Raw genomic sequence first — 19077 nt, 5'->3', positions numbered from 1 at the left:
TGCTACCGAATTTGGGGAACCTGCTACTACCTAATGTGGGGAAACTGCTTCTTCCTAATGTGGGGCGATACTGCACCTAATGTGGGGAGCTATACTGCACCTAATGTGGGGAACCTGCTTCTTCCTAATGTGGGGCTATGCTGCACCTAATGTGGGGAGCTATACTGCCAACCTAATGTGGGGGAGCTATACTGCACCTAATGTGGAGAGCTATACTGCACCTAATGTTGGGAACTATACTGCACCTAATGTGGGGAACTATACTGCACCTAATGTGGGGAACTATACTGCACCTAATGTGGGGAACTATACTGCACCTAATGTGGGGAGCTATACTGCCCCTAATGTGGAGAACTATACTGCACCTAATGGGGGGAGCTATACTGCACCTAATGTGGGGAGCTATACTGCACCTGATGTGGGGAACTATACTGCCAACCTAATGTGGGGGAGCTATACTGCACCTAATGTGGGGAACTATACTGCACCTAATGTGGGGAACTATACTGCACATAATGTGGGGGAACATTATACTGCACCTAATGTGGGGGAACTATACTGCACCTAATGTGGGGAGCTATACTGCCAACCTAATGTGGGGAGCTATACTGCACCTAATGTGGGGAACTATACTGCACCTAATATGGGGAACTATACTGCACCTTATGTGGGGAACTATGCTGCACCTAATGTGGAGAACTATACTGCACCTAATGTGGGGGAACATACTGCACCTAATGTGGAGGACTATACTGCACCTAATGTGGGGAACTATACTGCACCTAATGTGGGGGAACATTATACTGCACCTAATGTGGGGGAGCTATACTGCACCTAATGTGGGGGAACTATACTGCACCTAATGTGGGGAACTATAGTGCACCTAATGTGGGGGAACATTATACTGCACCTAATGTGGAGAACTATACTGCACCTAATGTGGGGGAACTGTACTGCACCTAATGTGGGAGAACTGTACTGCACCTATTGTGGGGGAACTGTACTGCACCTAATGTGGAGAACTATACTGCACCTAATGTGGGGAGCTATACTGCACCTAATGTGTGGAACTATACTGCACCTAATGTGGGGGAGCTATACTGCACCTAATGTAGGGGAACTATACTGCACCTAATGTGGGGGAGCTATACTGCCAACCTAATGTGGGGGAGCTATACTGCACCTAATGTGGGGAACTATACTGCAACTAATGTGGGGAACTATACTGCACCTATTGTGGGGGAACATTATACTGCACCTAATGTGGGGGAGCTATACTGCACCTAATGTGGAGAACTATACTGCACCTAATGTGGGGAACTATACTGCGCCTAATGTGGGGAACTATACTGCACCTAATGTGGGGGAGCTATACTGCACCTAATGTGGGGAACATTATGCCGCACCTAATGTGGGGGAGTTATACTGCACCTAATGTGGGGGACTCTACTGCACCTAATGTGGGGAGCTATACTGCACCTAATGTGGGGAACTATACTGCACCTAACGTGGGGAGCTATACTGCACCTAACGTGGGGAGCTATACTGCACCTAACGTGGGGAGCTATACTGCACCTAACGTGGGGAGCTATACTGCACCTAACATGGGGAGCTATACTGCACCTAACCTAACGTGGGAGCTATACTGCACCTAATGTGGGGAGCTATACTGCACCTAATGTGGGGAACTATACTGCACCTAATGTGGGGGAACTATACTGCATCTAATTAAGGGGGACATGGGACTGATTAAGAGGGCAGGGGAATGGTTGAATATAAAAAAAAATATTTGTTACAAAGATTTTTTTCCTCTTTGTGTATGTTTATGGGGTAATAGGGGGGGGGGGGGGGGGCGCCACAAGGTTAGCTCGCACAGCGCACCTGAACACCTAAGGCCGGCCCTGCTCATTTGCCAGTTATAATGCTGGTCTCTCATGGGGCAGAAGGTGCTGTATATTAAGGTGCTGTATATTAAGTGCTCAGTGTTCGATCAAGACTGCCTTGACAGGATCAAAGAAAGTTTTTTATAAGTAAACAGCTTAAAACAGAGCTAATTTCTTTCAAAGACCGCTCCCTGTTTGTCCCCAGGTTGGCTGTGGCTCTGCAGCTCAGTTCCATTGAAACGAATGGAGCCAAGTTGTAATACCACACTCAAAGTGGAGACAGACAGGGAGCAGTCTTTGAAAGAAAATAGGTCTGTTTTTCAATTCCTGGATAACCCCTTTAAAGTGACATGGAAGCAGCCTTGGGCTTGAACTACTGTTTAAGAAGAATCATTGGCTAGAGTTGTAAGGTCACTTATAAATATTTTACTGATAGGGATCAACATTAACATTAACTATGGAATAACCCTCTAAACTACTATAATTCACAGATAGCAGACAGCATAATTTTCTTTTATAATAAGTCATATCAATTCTGCTGGAGAATACTCACAAAGTTATGCACATTATGTTAATTTACGCCCCCTGTCTCTTAGTCTCTGTTCATATTCATTGATATTTATGTATGATCTGGTGGGCCCAACTATTGGGACCTTGGCAGATGGCAATAGTAACAAAGTATACTGTCAATCAAAAAGAAAGGGAAATCAATCAGGCTAAATATGAGTATAAAACAGGTTTTTAATGCCTTGACAGTAGCACAATGGACTCGTGTGTATATTGGGCAAGAAGTCTTTGCCTGCACATTGAGGGAGAATAAAAGTCAAACAGAAAAAATACATAAATGCAATTGGCATAGTGTACTTATGTCTTCTACATTTTTCCTTGTGACACAATCTTTTTACGGCATTGGTGTCTATACATGTAAAAGCAATTGTTATTGCTATGTGTTTAATACTTAAAAAAAAAAAAGCAGCTACAGTGTTCTGGATTAGAACCCTCTTATTTGTATTAATACTCAGGTGTCAATAGTCTGAGGAGTCTTAAAGGAGTTATCCAGGTTTTATTAAGTTTTCACTATTGTGCCTGTGATGCCAAGTTATGTGTTATCTGCATTACTTACCTTACATGTTTGGGGTGGTTTGAACCCTTTTTTGTGATTTTATGCCCCCGCCCCCCCTGTTTGGTTCCAGGCAACAGCTGATCACAGGGGCGGTGGCACGTACAGCTGGACCGCATCACAGGCACGATAGGGAAAGGTTAAAGAGTACCTGTCATCAACAAAAACTTTTAATATGTTGTTCATAATCATTAATGAAGAGATATTGTAATATATCTTCATTAAAAAATATTAATATTTATACCAGTTTTTTCATTTTATACTTTTGGCCACTAGGGGTCTCTCTTCTATGCCTGGTCTGCAGGTAGCTTCCTATGCTTTTCATAGTAAGTGTACAGCTTTTAGGACTAATGCTGAAAGGGTTCTGGTCCTTGCACCGGAAGTTCAGTACTCTCAGCTCACAGGCTTGTAGCTCACAGTCCTGAGCTGAGAGTACTGAACTTCTGGTGGAAGGACCAGAACCCTTTCAGCATTAGTCCTAAAAGCTGTACACTTACTATGAAAAGCATAGGAAGCTGCCTGCAGACCAGGCATAGAAGAGTGAACCCTAGTGGCCAAAATTATAAAATGAAAAAACTGGTATAAATATTAATATTTTTTAATGAAGATATATTACAATATCTCTTCATTAATGATTATGAACAACATATTAAAAGTTTTTGTTGATGACAGGTACTCTTTAATAAAAGATGGATAACCCCTTTAACTATTGGACACAGGTCCTCCATCCTAGAGATCAGAGTGTGAGGACATCACTTTAACAATGAGGGTTTTAGAAAATTCCAGCAAGTCTAAAGCCCAGTTATTCCATTTATCTCTATACAGTCCCCGGGAGCCCTTTTTAATTTTACATTAACCAAATGTCTTTAGGATCTTCAGTTCTAACATCTTCCTGCAACTTTTATGTATAAAAAAGGATCTTCTCACTGAAGTCAAAGAGTATGCACTCATTTACCATTCCTAAAGCCTGGAAAATGAGTTCTGGCTCGAGTCTCTGCCTTGTTCCTTTATACTAATTATTGGTTCTTCTGATGCTTTATATAATAAATATTGCGTCTATTTTCAGTCATCTAAGTGCATTGGAGATTACACAGCATATCAAACTGAAATGTAAAAAGGGAAAACTGCGGATGGAGAAGATGGGGCACACTGTTAAAAGCAAGCACTCATTTGGCATCCATTTGTTGATCACATCTTGGCAAAATGAGACTAAGTAATGTGTTCTGTATTCCTAAAAGCATTTTCTTTTCATTAAATAGAAAGTAACAACTATAAGGAGGGTTTATTTGTTGCTACGTACAATAAATATTTGGCATTTAAAGAACAAATATGATCGCACTTTCACTAAATCTATTTTAATTTGATGTCAGACAGTATGTGATAGTTTGAGTAAATTAGTTACTGTACCTTAAAAGGGTTATCCAGGGATAGACACAGAGCTAATTTCTTCCAAAAACAACACTGCACCTGTTCTCGGATTTGTACAGTATTGCAGCTTAGTTCCATTGAGGTAAATAAATCCAAGTTGGAATACCACATACAACCTGAGGAAAGATGTGGTGCTTTTTTAGAAAAAAGAAATTAGCTCTGTATTTCTGTCCCAGAGGAAGGATGTAGTTCTTTCCAATATGACTACAGTGCTCTCTGCTGACACCTCTGTCCATGTCAGGAACTGTCCAGAGTATAAACAAAGTTGGGCGTGGGCTGAGATGATTGGGCAGGTACTTTTTTGCGATGGGCAGATATTATTTTGTAATCATTGTATGCAGGCCAAACCACAACTTCATGCAGAGCCCGCTCTGGGTCTATGTGACAAAGATGGTCTAATATAATTAGATTGTGCGACAGTCTCTGCCATTTGACACCGAGTCGGGAGAGAAAGTGTGTACATCTCCCGGCTTATTCCCCTGATTAGTCAGGGTTTGAACACAGACTACGACTGATCAATTTTTTAAAGTTTTTTGTGACAGTACCTATTTAATCGTAACATTTAACAGGAAAGACTTCAAGGGTTTATCCCATCTCATGATTTGCATTGTTCAATGCATTGTTCTGTCCAGCTCAACTTCCTGGTTTGGGCAGGACATTCAAATCTATGCTCACCAAGCAGTCTTGGAGCGATACAAGGAGATATCTCGGAAGTGTGTTCCCCTGCCTTTTTCTGTGTGTAAAAAAACAGCTCAAAGAAGGGGGCCAGTAGGGGAACACACTCCCGAAATCCTGACCTCTCGATCCTCTTCTGCTGTGCAAAAGAAGTGACATCATCAGCATGGCCATCCAGTTCAACAGTGAAGTGGCGCTCAGTATCCTAGACAATGAGCAGTAAATAATAATGACAGAGGATGGGTACAGCATAAAAATTAGGACATTTTGCTAATGACATGTATTTGCACAATTGATCATTGTTGCATCATCTAGGGTGATGTAGGAGGTAGGAGAACTTAATCTTAAAGTCTGGAAAGAAAGAAGGGAATGGGGGACATCAAAAGCTTTAAAAGGTTGAATAAGGGTCAGGAGGTAAAAGTTTTGAATAGGAAACTAAACCCAAGAACAAGAAGGGACCACAATCTGAAGTTAGTTGGGAGAAAGATCACAAGCAATGTGAGAAAATATTATTTTATTAAAGAGTAGTCAACGTTTGGAACAAACTCCCAGCAGATGTAGTTGTTAACCCCTTAAGGACGCAGGGTTTTTCCGTTTTTGCATCACCTTCTAAAAATCATAACGCTTTCAATTTTGCACATAAAATTCCATATGATGGCTTATTTCTTTCGCCACCAATTCTACTTTGCAGTGACATTAGTCATTTCATCCAAAATTCACGGCAAAACGGAAAAGAAATTCATTGTGCGACAAAATTGAAGAAAAAATGTCATTTTGTGATTTTTGGGGGCTTCCATTTCTACGCAGTTCATTTTTCAGTAAAAATAACACCTTATCTTTATTCTTACATTTTTTGCGCCGTGTTCTGAAGTTTTTATCAGTACCATTTTTGTATTGATTGGACTTTTTGATCACTTTTTATTCATTTTTTCATGATATAAAAAGGGACCAAAAATACACTATTTTGGACATTGGAATTTTTTAGCGCGCACGCCATTGATCGTGAGATTTAATTAACGATATATTTTTATAGTTCGGACATTTCCACACGCGGCGATACCACATATGTTTATTTTTATTTACACAGTTTTTTTTTATGGGAAAAGGGGGGTAATTCAAACTTTTATTAGGGAAGGGGTTAAATGACCTTTGCTAACTTTTTTTTTCACTTTTTTTTTTTTTGCAGTGCTATAGCTCCCATAGGGACCTATAACACTGCACACACTGATCTCCTATGCTGATCCCTGCAAAGTCATAGCTTTGCACGGATCAGTGAGATAGGGGCTTGATTGCTCAAGCCTGTAGCTCAGGCTTGGAGCAATCAATCGACGATTGGACGCCGCGGAGAGAGGTAATGAGACCTCCGCCTGCGTCCCAGCTGATCGGAACATCGCAATTTTATCGCGATGTCCTGATCAGCCCGCCTGAGCTGCCGGGAAGCGTTTACTTTCGCTTTCAGATGCGGCGGTCAACTTTGATCGCCACATCTGAAGGGTTAACAGCGCGCGGCACAACAATTGATGCCGCGCGCTGTTAGCCCAGGGTCCCGGCTATGATTAGCAGCCGGGACCGACCCGTGTGATGTGGGGTCACGGCGTGACCCCGTTTTAAATACCGGGACCGGTGTAGGGCGTACAGGTAGACCCTACGTCCTTAAGGAGTTAAATTCACAGTAAGCGAATGCTTATCCCTGCCTGGAATAAACATATCTATCCTAAGATAAAACTTAAAGGGGTATTCCGGCTTTATACATCTTATCCCCTATCCAAAGGGGACGTCACGCCCAGTCCTATAGACAGGAATGTAGGGTGTGTGGCTTGACATCACTAGGGGGCATGACCATGATGTCACGGTGGGACCCCTGCAATCATACATCTCATTCCCCTTCCTTTGAATAGGGGATAAGATGTATAAACTGGAATACCCCTTTAAAGGTAAATATTATAAGTGCAGACTTGATTGTGGTCTTTTTCTGCCATAAATCTATCTTGCAAGTTTTGTCTATATAATAAGAGCTGAGAGCCTAGGACAGGCAGTTTCCCACAGTTCTACAGTTTATCGCTACTTGAGCAGCATGACAGCACATGAACTCCAGGAGCTGATGGCAGCTGTCCTTGGCACTGACTTGATGAAAGGAGAAATAAGTCAGCTACCAACAGTGAGGCAGCACACTCTGCCAACTCTTCTTCCTGGCAATACTGTAATTTAGCAGTAATTGAATTGTATTCCCTGTTATATCTGCATAGTCTCATTTGTCTTTATATGAAGGAGTTCCTCTGTGAATTTAATTTTAGATGTTCCCAAACATAAAATATAGGTTTGTTATATACTAAACTTCAAACATGGTAGGACCGGATGCAGTTTCTAAAGTTTGAATAAAAAATTTAGGGAGGGAGTATGTCTGAAACATTTGGAGCTGCATGCATACACATTTCTCTATTTTCTTATCCAGGGTAGGTAGGGTAAGGAGTTCACAAAGTCTTAAAATTTGTAGATTAGTCTTGAAGTGACATTTGTACAGTCAAACTACAACTCCCATCATGCATTAACAGCTTAGAGAAGTCATGGCATTGCATTGGAGTTGTAGTTTCATAACCACTGGATGACAGATAGAGACCACGGTATGCATGAGGATATTAGAGGGGTATTCCAGGATTTATGTTTCTATTTGACTATGCTACAGGGAATGTAAAGGTAGTGTAGTTCATAATATAGTGTCTGTACCTGTGTTTGATGGTTGGTCTCACAATTTAAATGTCTTGGCTTTTCCTAGGTTGCAGTGCAACATTACATCATTAATCAGGTGTTGAAATGGAGCCTGTCGGGGCGTGGCCTGGCAGCCGAGGCGGATGGTCGCAGCTTAGAGCAGCTACGCATAGAAGACTGCTAAAGCGACGAATAAACTGCAAAACACCGCTCCTTACCGACATCTACTGCCACCGGAACCCCAGCAGAGATGCCTGCACGCCGGAGAAGGCAAATCAAACCTGGCACACTGCAGAGATTTACTTTTGTGCCCCGCACCGCGGCCTCTCAAAATGGCGCCGGCAACCATGCGATCTCCTCGAGGCGGGCCCGCCAGGAGGAGGAAGACGGAGCTCACCTTTCTCCTCCGCTCCAGCGCCGATCACTCTCAGTGCCATCCCTGCACACATCCACGGAGCTCCCGGTTCCAGCGGGGTGCCGCTCGACCTCTCCGGATGCGACTGCAAACACCCGGCATGCCGCAGCTGCACATAGGAAGGGAGCCGACTCCTTGAGTCCCCCTGCTTCCCCGGCCGGGAGTTCTCTGACACAGGAACCTCTGCTTGAGCTGACTTCCAGGCGGCCCACTTTGGACACTGTTAAGGTAGGACTATGGGGGGCTGACGACTATGCAGACCTAGTCCCTGACGACCCACTAGCAAAGGTCCCAGTCTCCAACCAAGCTCTAACAGACACTGCACTTAAAGAAATGCTGCTACTGTTACGCTCCTCATTCGTACAAGACATGCATAAGCTGGTTAACCCTTTAAAAGCCTCCGTGCAGGCACTGGAATGCAGAATAGACCATGTTGAGCAGAAGTTTGGAGAATTTGCTGGCTCTCATAACTCCCTCATAGATAAAACAAATGAAATGGAGGATGAGTTTCTTGCTTTAAAGCTCAAAGTGGCGGATCTAGAAGATAGGAGCCGTCGCAACAACGTTAAATTGCGAGGGATACCTGAGTCTGTGGCTCCTACGGACATACCAAATTATGTACTATCCCTGCTTAAAGCAACCCTGCCTGATTGCTCCATGTCAGAGCTAATTGTGGATAGAGTACACAGGGTCCCCAGACCCAAACACTTAGAGGACACTGTGCCACGTGATGTTCTAGCACGTATTCATTTTTATCAAGTAAAAGAAAAGCTCATGGAATATGCACGCCGTAACAATGGACTGCCTGCCCCATACCACAAAATCACAGTGTATGCGGATCTGTCTGCCCCCACCCTGCAAGCAAGAAGACCACTACTGCCAATTACCTCAGCCTTACGCTCCGCTAGGATAATGTACCGCTGGGGCTTTCCGGTTCGTTTACTCATCCGATATGACAACTCCATGCATGTTATTCGCTCTCTCCAGGAAGGTGAAAAACTTTTATCTCAATGGAACATTGCTCCAATCTATCCCTCCACAGGATCTCGGGCACCCAAATCCCCAGATAAAGTGAAGGACTGGGCTCCGGCTTGATTAGCTAATTAATGGACGGTGTTTCCTTTCTTTTTCTGTGCGGGCTCCGTGCTGTGCCCTGACTGCACGGCTTCAGAGTGGACTCTTACCCCCACTGTCTGTGGGATAGCGATTGCTTCGGCAAGCTATCCTTCCTTGTTTTGTTTTCTTTTCATTGTTTTATATTATTCTGTTATAAGTTCATTGGTGTCTTTATATACCTCGGTCTACTGAATGTGCTCGATGGACATCTGGCGGATGCACGCTGGCTGGGAGGTGCGTCTTGCCATCCTGATATCCTATACCTGCTACCAAGTTGTCATTTGCTCTTTTTTATATCAGTATGGCCATAACCCTTGCTAGTTTAAACGTGAACGGCTTAAATGCTCCCCATAGACGGGCCCATTTATGGAAGGAAGCCCAGTTGTTAAAATGCGATGTATTATGTGTACAAGAATCACATCTGTTGGCTAAAGATGCACACCGCATACATCACCCTGCTTATACTCACATATTTCATTCTCATTTCAGTTCCAAATCACGAGGAGTTTTCATAGCAATTAAGAACTCCGTTGCGTTTACATTGAAGGAATCCATCGCAGACGACCTTGGGAGGTATGTAATACTTCGTTGCACCATCAATGCCACACAGTTTACTATTGTCTCATTATATGCCCCAAACAAGAGACAAACACGCTTCCTGCAGCGTTTGATGAAAAGGGTCAATAGCACAGCCTGGGGTTCCTTAGTGGTATGTGGGGACTTCAATACGGTTGTTGATGCCTCCATAGACTCTACTTCCTCCTCCCGCTTCCATTCTGCTTCCTTGACCCCTTTCCTCTCTACTACAGATTTGTATGACATCTGGCGCATTCATCACGCCTCTGAAAGGACCTTTACTTTTCATTCCGGGGTACATAACACCTACTCCCGTATTGATCTATTTTTGGTAGACAGGTCACTCATCAATAAGTCTATACACACTGACGTGCATACAATAAAATGGTCGGACCATGCAGCTGTGGTCCTGAAACTCATTGACCGAACCTCCTCTCCCCCAATCCATGCCTGGCGCAACAATCCCTATCTTTGGTCCCACCCAACCTATGCTCCTCAACTAAGAAAGGACATAACAGACTACTTCTCTTGTAACTCTGGTTCTGTGGAGGATGCTATCCTATTATGGAACTGCCACAAAGCAGTTATAAGGGGTTTTTGCATCAAGTATGGATCCTTCTTAAAAAAGCAACGGGAGCGACTTCTCACTGACACACTAGACAGGCTCAAACAAGCAGAACTTATGAATCAGACACTACCCTCCCCCTCCAACGCCGACTCGGTGGCAGAGGTACGGCGAGAATTAAGATGTCTACTCCTTTCTTCGTATGAAAAATCATACCGGAAACTTCAGGCAAATTATTACTCCCAAAATAATAAAGCCGGTAAACTATTAGCCAACCGCCTAAAACAACGACAAGCTAAATCCCGCATCCCATATATACTTCATCCAGTCACCAGTGATAGACTTTACACCCCTTCTGACATTGCTAATGGATTTGGGTCCTTCTACTCTAATCTATATAACTTACAAGATTCTATTGCCACTCCACCAGACCTGATGTCCACTCTACAATCCTACCTCTCTAGCCTACGACTCCCTTCCTTAATTCAGGCCCAACTACAAGATTTAAATTCTGATATTACACTCCCTGAGGTTTTAAAAATCATTAAATCCTTGCCCACAGGTAAGGCCCCAGGCCCAGATGGCTTTGCTGCCTCATATTACAAAGCCTTCAGCGACCTGCTGGCCCCAAATATTGTGGAGTTTTGCAGAACAGCAATCATTAAAGGCACGTTCCCTAAAGAGAACCTGCAGGCGATCATTACCACTTTGCCGAAACCGGGGAAGGAGCCTGATAGACCCCAGAATTTCCGGCCTATCTCGCTCCTAAACCAGGACGTCAAAATCTATGCAAAGCTCTTGGCCTGCCGCCTGTCAAAAATCCTCCCATCTATAGTGCACAGGGACCAATCAGGATTTATTGCTGGACGTCAAAGTTCGGACAACACGCGCCGTCTTCTTAATATTTTTTACCACTTAGAACGCTTCTCGACTAAAGCGGTCATTGTAGCGCTGGATGCGGAGAAAGCGTTCGACCGACTACGTTGGTCGTTCGCTTTTTCTGTCCTATCACATATGGGATTCTCGGGTAACATACTGTCTGCTCTCACCTCCCTGTATTCCACCCCGACGGCCAGGGTATCGGTGAATGGTACCCTTTCTGATCCATTCCCTATCACGAATGGCTCACGTCAGGGGTGTCCCCTTTCCCCATTGATCTATGTCCTTTCCATGGAACCGCTGGCACAATCAATTAGACAAGACAAGAGAATACGTGGGGTTACAGTAGGGGGACAAGAACATGTCATCTCGCTGTACGCAGATGATGTCATACTAACCTTGACGAACCCTGAGACTTCACTCCCAGCAGTTATGACGAACATCTCGTATTATGGAACACTGTCTTACTATCATCTTAACGACACTAAAACACAAGCTTTACCCATCAACCTCTCCCCTACTATGCTGCACGAGTTGAAGGACACATACCCTTTTCAATGGCAACCTTCCAGTCTCCAATACTTAGGCATTTATCTTTCCTACCCTTCTAAATCACTTTACGTGGACAATTACGAAAAATTATTGCTCTCCATACAGAAAGACATGGAACACTATGCTAATTCAGAAATCTCATGGGTGGGCAGGGTGGCAACTTACAAAATGTTTCTCCTACCTAAACTTCTGTACCTATTTCGGACCCTCCCAATACCTCTTCCTTCTTCCTTCTTTACTAAAGCACAAAAAGGGCTTTCTTCTTTCATCTGGGCAGGTAGGAAACCCAGGCTGTCCTCACAAATACTGTCTCGTCCCAGACTGGCAGGGGGACTAAGTGCCCCAAACCTTTACTTTTATTATGTTGCCACTCTGGTATCTATGATTAAGCATTGGTGGTGCAACAAAGCATCCCTCCCTTGGGTAGAAATAGAAAACATAGACGTGGCCCCTTACTCATTAAGAGACATACTCTACACGCCCTTCTGGAATGTCTCCCCACCCCCACTTTCAAACCCTATTGTTAAGGCGTCATACGTAGCCTGGACATTCTTTGTATCTCATATGTCAAACCCAGTCCCCATGACATTGAACGATGTGCCTTTATCTTTCCTGCAAGCTCAAATCCCAGACCTAGATCTATCCTCCTGGACAAAGAGAGGCATACTCCAGATCAAACACCTGTACGAAGAGGGGGGACTGATGACATATTCAGATCTGGCACACAAATATGGGACCCCATCCCATGATTTTTATAAGCACCTACAGGTTAGACACCTCCTACAAAGCCTATCTCCCTCACAGGGAGGTCTGGACGGGTCGACCTTCCGATTACTTACATCTCCAAAAAAAGGGCTGAAACCCATATACGCAGCTCTACTGCACACAGAAACACTCTCTAAACCTTATCCTTTAAGGATATGGGAAACAGAGTTACGAACGTCATTCACAATGACGGACTGGCAAGAAGCCTTCAGAAACATTCAATCAGCTCTCCAATGCTCATCCCACATAGAATCGGCTTATAAAACATTCCTACGCTGGTACCACACTCCTGACAAGTTAGCCATATTCTATCACTCTACCTCTGACAAATGTTGGCGGGGCTGCGGTCTCAAGGGTACACTCTATCACATCCTGTGGACGTGCCCTCTTATCCAAACTTACTGGTGTGCATGTGCTGACTTAATAAGAGAAGTCCTGGGGGCTAAGGTCCCGTGGTCCCCTCAGTCGGTATTGCTATTTCTCTCCATCTCATCCATTCCTTCTCATGAACGTGAATTGTACTGCATTATATGCACGATAGCTAAAATAGCACTACTGTGTCCTTGGAAGACGTCAAACACTCCATCGATTACCTCCATAGTCGCTAAAATCAACACTACTTACTCTTTTGAAAAGATAATAGCTTTGGGATCCAACAGATTCCATCGTTTTGAGAAAAGATGGAGACGCTGGCGTTCATCCCCACACGGTGTAGACATATAATCCTCCTATGGATAACAACATCTTACACCCATTTTCCTTTCCCCTAGCATTTGCCGTTCATTATACTCGACATCCGAGTCGATAACCAATGCTGAGACATGTAATTCACCGAGCACACAGTTATGAACACTTCCATATATTCTTATCAGTAATATTGTAGACCTATTGTCTTATATGCCTGAGGCATCCAATAGTTCTCTTAAAATGACACCTAGGTTAAGGTTATTTGTTGACTATTTGTAATTGTTAAATATGAAGCTAATGGCTGACTTCCCAATGTCAGCGTATTAACATGATGTCATACCCTGCATTGTTCCCACACCCGTTGGTGTGCATTGATTGTAACCATTCAAAAATCTTTACTAAAAATTATTAATGAAAAAAAAAAAAAAAGAAATGGAGCCTGTCTGAGTTTCAATGGGTGGAGTGACCGCTGGGTGGGAGTGAGTTTTTTCTCCTAAGAGCTGCAAGGAATTGTAATTTACAGCACAGCATGCAAGGAAGCTTAGGTGTGCTGCAATGTGTGGGGCAGCTGATGTTTTGGAGGAAGAAAAGTAACCTTACACTTACAAACAAGGGATCCTGGGACTTATAGTTGGAGGGTGGGAACACCAACAGGAAATAGCCATTTCACAAAAAGAAAGCAGCAGCATTATGGTGGACTCACAACACAGCAATTTATCCCCAAGACAAGCATGGATCCTTCCTAAGCATATCCATTACTGTTTGACAGCTATGTCCTAAAATTAACTTAATGGTGGATAACCCCTTTAAGTTTATAACACATGTAAAAGAGATTTTTTTTTTATTGTACACAATAATGTAGCTTTTAAAAATCCTGTTCTTTTTACCTATATTTCATTTTATCACACTGTACAGTTGTAGAGAATTGATGGACTTTACACTGGATGATATTTCTGTATTTTGTTCAACATTATCAACAATATTTTAGATTGCACAAGTTTTAGAATTACTTTGGTGGGTTCCTCGTGCTATGGAGGGAACACTGTGGCTCTGCAGCATAGGTTTGGGGACAGTTAAAGGGGTACTCTGGTGCTTAGACATCTTATCCCCTATCCAAAGGATAGGGGTTAAGATGCCTGATCGGGGGAGGCCCGCCGCTGGGGACCCCCGTGATCATGCACGCAGCACCCCGTTTGTAATCAGTCCCCGGAGCGTGTTCGCTCCGGGACTGATTACCGGCGACTACAGGGCGGGCGGCGTGTGACGTCACGCACTGCACCCGTGTGATGTCACGTTCCGCCCCTCAATGCAAGCCTACGGGAGGGGGCGTGACAGCTATCACGCCCCCTCCCGTAGGCTTGCATTGAGGGGCAGAGCGTGACATCACACGGGGGTGGGGGTGTGACGTCACACGCCGCCCGCCCTGTAGTCACCGGTAATCAGTCCCGGAGCGAACACTCTCCGGGGACTGATTACAAACGGGGTACCGCGTGCATGATCCCGGGGGTCCCCAGCGGCGGGGCTTCTGCGATCAAGCATCTTATCCCCTATCCTTTGGATAGGGGATAAGATGTCTAAGCACCGGAGTACCCCTTTAAGGCATTATGTAACCTTTGTTGGAGATTCTGCTGAACATTTCTGTATGTTTGAAGGCAAAAATTGAAGTCTACAGAAAAAAAATGTTCTATTCAAAATACAAGACCTTTAACAGAACCTAATGGGCCCTATTATATTCAATGGATTATATCAGTGCCAGTTTGGATCCATCAGATTTGTCACAGCTTCATGGATTCTGGTATAAATGGATACATTCTGAAGCAGTAGTCCATTAGGAGACTTAGACCAAACAAGTGAAGTGGAGTTAACTGTTGTCACAACTGAACTTAGGACCTTGAATGTATGGGTTTCCATGGGTAAGCTGCTTCATATAAATTATTTCATATAAAATAAATAATTATCAGGGTGTTTTGTGATTTTCATATGCATAACTAAACTGTTGTAGCTTAGACTTTATTATCTGTCTTTAATATTTACCCTGATGATGATATCAGGGTCTCTTTGATCTGCAAATCCATTTAAATAACCCCTGAACTTTCAAAAATCTGCAGTGAGCTGTTTGTCAAAGCCACGTCTGTTTCTTTTTATCTTTTTTTTTGTAGTGAAAGTTTTCCAAAAACAATTACAGTACTCAAAATGACAAAACGTGCTGGTCCAGCACAAAGACAGCGATGCACAGTGAAAATGTCCGAGAAAAAGCAGTATAACATTCATCGTTACATTGGTGAGTACAAGAAAAGGGTGAGAAATGAAGGAGAAGGGACCAGAGAGGGTAAGAAAATTTGGTGAAAAAATTGGAGAAAAGATAGAGAAGAAGTCTCTTGAGTGGGATGAGAAAGAAGGGAGAAGGAGATAGGGGGTGCCAAGTTGGGTAACATGTCAGGCGAAGCGCGCACAGTCCCCTAGCTATCCGGTCCAAAAAGTGAACAGAGGGAGTGGGGGGGGGGGGGGGACCGAGGGTCTGATGTAAAGAAATGACCAAAGTGGAGGGCGCAAAGGCCATGCTTGGGCAGATCAGTACGTGATGTTTAGGTTTCTGAAGTCCGGCGAGGAGGATAATTCTATCCATGGGTCCAAAGTTTGTGATGCTTGGACAGCTGTTTGCAGGAGTCTGCCATGAGCTCCTCCATTCTATTGAGGTTTGCGACTACCTGAAGCCAAGATGAAAGGGTAGGAGGTAGGGTGGATTTCCAGAAGTGTGGAATCACTGTCCGCGCAGCCAATAATAAAAAGCGAAGAAGTCATTTGGACCACCTAGAGATGGAGCCACCCTCTTCTCATAATTGTAACATATATGCACCCAGCTGGTGTATAAGTATGTCAGGCAGAGAAATGCCAGGACGTGCAGTGGCAGAGGCCTAAATTCATCAGACGCAGGAAGAGGTCGCAGCAGAGTAGGGGCGTGTGGCAGCAATAGTCGCAGCGAGAGGTCTGAGCTCCCAGTGTCAGCTAGCAGTCGTGTCTCGACCAGAAGCCCAGCAGCCGTGATTGATTGGGTCACTCGGTCATCCACTTCAACCCAAGTGACATCTGACACCCCCAGTCAACAGTCGGTGGGTTCCTCCGACTGAACCCTCAGTTGGCATGGCCCTCATGTTGATGCTGCCACCTCCAGGCTCTCTTATTGTCACGCAATATGGTCTCCTCATACTGATGCTGCCACCTCCAGGCTTTCTCATTGTGCCGCCATATGGTCTCATGCTGATGCTGCCACCTCCAGACTGTCATTGTGCCGCTATATGGTCTCCTCATGCTGATGCTGCCACCACCAGGCTCTCTCATTGTGCCGCCATATGGTCTCCTCATGCTGATGCTGCCACCACCAGGCTCTCTCATTGTGCCGCCATATGGTCTCCTCATGCTGATGCTGCCACCTCCAGGCTGTCTTATTGTGCCGCCATATGGTCTCCTCAAGCTGATACTGCCACCTCCAGGCTCTCTCATTGTGCTACCATGGATACTGCCAAACATAATTAAGGTGCTGCTCCCCAGTTACAGAAATTCCTCTGCATCAGACCATAAGTATTGAGGATATGCATTAGCTAAAACTTAACTATTCTTAGGATAAAATATATGGACCCCAACATTTTTTCTAACAAAGGGAAAGGTGAGCAAAAAACACCATGTGCCACCTAGTGTTACTCATCCTAAAGAGGGCGGCCCAACATAGGAACCTCTCCCTATTTCCAACTAAAAACCCTGGAAAATGGCAGTGTTTTTAGGTGGAAATAGGGAGAGGGTCTTGTGTCGGGCCACCCTTTTTAGGGCGAGTAACACTTGCCAAGAAGGGAATTAAGTGCGAGAGTAGGGCCTTACAGGGTACGTTTTTACCCCCACCTTTTACAATGGGCCATGCGTTGTTCCCTTCCACCTTTTAGAGGTCTTTGCATTGCATCAATACTTGGTGGTGGTGGTGGCACATGATCTTTTTTCCACACCTTTCTTTTTGTTAGATTTAAAAAAAATTGGGTCCATATATTTTATCCTAAGAATATTATTAAAAGTTGCTTTACGTAATTCACATCCTCAATACTCACTTGTGCACACCGACACTTTGACAAAAGAGACTGTTTTCTTTTGCCTACCTGCCTCAGCTACTATTTTGGCCTTACCGGCCTGATGCCACACATCTGATGCCAAGTTCTCCTTCTTTCACCCACCTTCGTCACCGGGTACTGGTATTAACACCCACCACCTCACTCTGTCACCGGGTCACTTTCAGGACTCCTGATGCTGCTGATGCCACCTCTAGGCTGTGTCATTCTTCCACCATATGTTCTCCTAATGCTGATGCCACCTCCATGCTGTGTCATTGTGCCGCCATGTGATCTCTTTGTTATATTGATCTTATAGTTTGATAGCATTTTTTCAAAGTAAACGCTTCAAGCACCTGTGTCACTCAGTCATAAGAATGGGGGGTTAAAGGCAGGGGCTGGGACAGGTGGTAGCCGGCCTCACGGCAGACCACCAGCTCGATGAGTATGAGCTTTTTCACTGCTGCAACTTATAGCAGTATGCGCCCACTCATCCAGCGGCGCAGAAGCTGAATGTGCTCCAGTCCAAGTTGCTGGTGCTGCAGTCCCTCCCTTTTCAAGTGGTGGACTCTGCACCTTTCAGAGAACTGATGGCTTGTGTCGAGCCGAGGTGGAGAGTCCCAAGCCATCATTTCTTTGTGAAGAAGGCAGCACCAGCCCAGCACAATTTTGTGCAACAGAAGGTGGGCCAGTCCTTGAGCCGGTCTTGTGAACCAAAGTGCACGGCAGTGTCGACGCATGGAGCTGTAACTGCGGTCAGGGACAATACATGTCCTTTACGGCCAAGTGGGTGAATGTGGTTCCTGCACAGCCACAATATCAACTTGGACAGGTCACGTTGCTTTCACCTCTATGGTCTCAGACCATTGGTCCTGCGACAGTGTGCGACTCCGCCTCCTCATCCTCCAACATGTCCTCAGACTCAACTGCATGGACAAGTTTAAGTTCCCCTCCAGCATAACATGTGTGCAGGGCACGGTGGTGTCACGCTGTTCTTTGCATGGTTTGCCTTGACGAACGGAGTCATACAGGAGAGGAACTGCTAAAAGTGATTCATGAAGAAATTGAATCATGGCTAACTCCATGAAAACTGGAAATGGGAACCATGGTGACCGACAATGGGAAGAACATCTTGTCTGCACTCCATCAAGGAAGCCTGAGCCATGCTCCCTGCATGGCACACGTGTTCAATCTGGTTGTCAAGTGGTTCCTGAAGTGTTCCCCCCATCTGCAAGACATCGTACACTGCAAAGCACACCCTGCTTAAGCTGCAGAATTAGAGCAGCATTCCCCAACAAAGTCTGATTTGCAACGTTTTCACACGTTGGAATTCCACCCTCCATATGTTGGACCGACTATATGAACAGAGAAAAGCCATCACCAATTTCTTGATGATCCAAGGGGATAGGGGGACTCCCCTGTGTAACTTCAATGTCAATTACAATGACAACCAGTTGCAGCTCATACATGACACCTGCCATTTGCTCAAGCCCTTTGAGGAAGCCACATTATTAGTCAGTCGCCAGAATTACGGGATGAACCACATCATTCCACTCCTTCATTTCCTACAACACGTGTTGGAAACAATGGCTGGTCAGGGCAATGGAGATGTGACGCCT

The sequence above is a fragment of the Hyla sarda genome, chromosome 3 (assembly GCF_029499605.1).
Source record: "Hyla sarda isolate aHylSar1 chromosome 3, aHylSar1.hap1, whole genome shotgun sequence".
Classification (NCBI taxonomy): domain Eukaryota; kingdom Metazoa; phylum Chordata; class Amphibia; order Anura; family Hylidae; genus Hyla; species Hyla sarda.
The sequence above is the reverse complement of the archived record's forward strand: the minus strand, read 5'-3'. Positions refer to the sequence as shown.